Here is a 3,327-nt window from a genome sequence, read left to right on the forward strand (position 1 = left end):
ATAAGTTAACATAAGGAAAGCCTAGTACATAGCAGCAGATGCTGCCACCACTATGGATCATCCTATTCTTTCTTTTTTTTTTTTTAGATGAGGCAACCCTTGGTTGACCTCACAGAGTCCAAGGACCTTATCAGTTTACAATCCCTTATTTATTTATTTATTTATTCATTCATTCATTCATTCATTTATTTATTTATTTTAAATTTTTTTACGCCTATAGCACCTGGTCTTCGTAGTGGTCTCCCATCCAAGTACTAACCAGGCCTAACCCTGCTTAGCTTCCAAGATCAATCAAGATTGGGCTTGTTTAGGGTGGCATGGCTGTAGACTGGATCATCCCATTCTTGGTAGCTACTAGACCCACAGATCAGCATAACATTTACCAAGGACAACCACGTCAACTGAAAACTCCAGTCTTCTTTTTTTCACATAGAAAACCATTTTCAATGAGGTTAAATCTTTGTTCAGAAATTATATCATTTGTACTCAAGGGGAGATTGGGCTTGTTTAGGGCGGCATAGCTGTAGACTGGATCATCCCATTCTTGGTAGCTACTAGACCCACAGATCAGCATAACATTTACCAAGGACAACCACGTCAACTGAAAACTCCAGTCTTCTTTTTTTCACATAGAAAACCATTTTCAATGAGGTTAAATCTTTGTTCAGAAATTATATCATTTGTACTCAAGGGCAATTCTAACGAGAGCCATCTTGAAATTCGGTCACATGCATAATTTAAGCAATACTGTGTCCATGTCTGACTTCTGCTGAAGCATGTCGAAATCATGTATGAAGCCTGGTATAAATCCTGCCTACCCATGAATCCTGGACTGCTCTCTGTAACCTACAGTGATCCCTCTATTGTGAAACACTACTCACTTTGAAACTTATCATATATTTTTTCTATTATCTTTTTGTACAAAATATTTCTCTCATTGAAAAGATTAAGCCCTAAAGAACAGCAGCCAAATTGTCTATTTTTAAAGCTCTTCAGTCATCTACCTAGAACAATTCCTTGAATTTCCACAGTTCGACAGACCTTAGTTGATGGACTAAGAGGGCTAGCTAAGCCTTTAAAACAACTAGAGAGGATTATTCATAAGGTCTGAACTTCACCCAGCCAATTGTATTTCTTCCCCATGTTAACTGCTACTGATGTAAACAAAGAATTTGTTCATGAAATATGAGTCTCTCACTTGAACTTAACATCTGTTATTATACAGGCTGGTACCTGTCACTCCTCATTAATAAGACTTCTATTTTCCATCATATACAGATTTGGGTATCCATCCTGTGCTTGCTTTCTTGATATTAAACCTGCCTCCTCTGCCTGCCTGTCCTCTTTCCTTCCAAAAATATTTACTGAGTGCCTACTAGATGCCAGCTACCTTGTCAGATATACAAGATACAATGATAAACATGACAGCATGGGTTCTGTTTTCACAAAGTTACAACGCATCTGGGACAAAATTAGTAGCAACCATGGCACTTGGAACAATCTCAGAACGTGACTACGAATAAAATTGTCTTTAAAGAAACTTATGCTCCCTGCCCTATTTTTAGCATACTAAGTTGGAAACAGCAACACACTCACACTCTTGACTACTTTCCAGAGATCACTGGCATTTGCCCATCCTGCTTCATAAAATGATTCACATGGTAACTGTGGCTATCGAATGCAGTTCCTCACTGTTTATTGACAGAGGTGTTATTTTAATGTAAATAATGCCTTAACGTAAATTACAGTATAAAAAAATTAAATGCCTTATTCCTTACTTATATAATAGACAGGCTTGATATAATGAGCTGGATAGTTAGTAAAATATCTGAGGAAGAGGATGTAATTTTCCCCCTATCTCTCAATGCATCGTGGTATTCGAAACTCATCAATATTTCCAGAAGCAAACAATTCCCTTGTTTGGATCATCAAAACAAGAAACATCTTCTTACATAATTAAAACATGTAGCTCTTCCAAGGCAGCCACTCTGTGCTAGCTAAGAAAGGCACAATCCATACTGAAGAAGAATTATGCATGAGTTAGGGACGAGAGTTACACTTGGGTAAAATCCTCAATTACTGTAGCTTCATTAATGCATTTTTGGTGTCTTATTGCTGAGTGACTGTTCTGAATAAATTGTGCTCTCATGCATGCACTCAAAGAAATGACAAAATTCTGAATGAACAAGCAGTCAGTACCCAGGAGAGATTCTTTAGGCCATAGTTATTCAGAATTTCCTGTATTTGTCATAATGGAAGAAAGAAAAACATGAAAATTTCACAGAACCTTAGAATCTCAGGTTAGAACAGAGCCTAGTGGTCATCAGGTCACCTCTTCCCGGATCCTCCCCAATCCAATGTATAAATTCTCTCTACATATAAATAATCTCCATGAAATGGTCACAGGGGATTGCATAAACAATTCCGATCACATGGACCTTACTTACCATCTCCTGACATATTCCTTTTCATTAATCATTTTAAAACTCTTTATTTGTGCTTAGCTAAAATCTGTCTTCCCATCGCCCTTCTTTCCCTCTCTAGGGCTGAACAAAGTCATTTTATTCCTTCTCCAAAATAATAGTCTTCTCAATATTTAAAGGGCTGTCACATATTTCTTCCTGTGAAATATGTATAACAATGTCAAGGAGAATGAGGGCTGCAAAAAGGTCATGGCACTCTTACATCAGGGAAGCATGACAGTCGGGTTATGTTAGCATGGAAGAGACAGATATATGAGGAGACCACGTGGAGAACCCTTCAACCAGAAGCTTCACTAACTTTCTTCCTATTGATGTACCCTAAACTTTGTTTCTCAGCAGACAGCCCTGCCACCTCTCAGGTTGCTCAAGCTATCTTGCCTCCTTTCTTGCCTCCTTTCACATGCAATTCATCAGCTATGTCCTAAATATACCTTGAATATATTCACTTAATTTCGTTTTTACTGCTACTATCCTAGCCTAGGCTATTATTCTCCTTTATCTAAGCTTATCTTTTCTCGAGACTAGTCACTCCATTTCCATGCTTGCCTGACTATACTCTAAATTGCAGATTAGGGCACACTATATCCCTGCTTTAAACCCCTCCAAAGGTTTCCCACTGAATTCAGGATGGAGACCAATGTCCCTAACATAGCCTTCAAGGTTCTGCTTCTTCCAGCTCCTGCCTCCTCTCAGCCTCCTTCTGCCCTTCTCCTCACTGCCTTCCTGCTGTTCTTCCTAGATAAGGAAGAGGAAGTGAAAATTAATCTGAGAAAGACAGTCATAGAGAAAATAGGGGAAACAAAATATGTGATGTCACAAGTCAAGAGAAGAATCTCTTTAAGGA

The 3,327-nt window shown here is 38.4% G+C and overlaps 1 pseudogene; it reads right to left on the bottom strand.

Annotated features, from left to right (window-relative positions):
* Positions 1–211: 211 nt before the first annotated feature.
* LOC112475061 lies at positions 212–329 on the bottom strand (annotated as a pseudogene).
* Between the last annotated feature and the right edge of the window lie 2,998 nt (positions 330–3,327).

The sequence above is a fragment of the Pteropus alecto genome, unplaced genomic scaffold (genome assembly GCF_000325575.1).
Source record: "Pteropus alecto unplaced genomic scaffold, ASM32557v1 scaffold7, whole genome shotgun sequence".
NCBI classification, from domain to species: domain Eukaryota; kingdom Metazoa; phylum Chordata; class Mammalia; order Chiroptera; family Pteropodidae; genus Pteropus; species Pteropus alecto.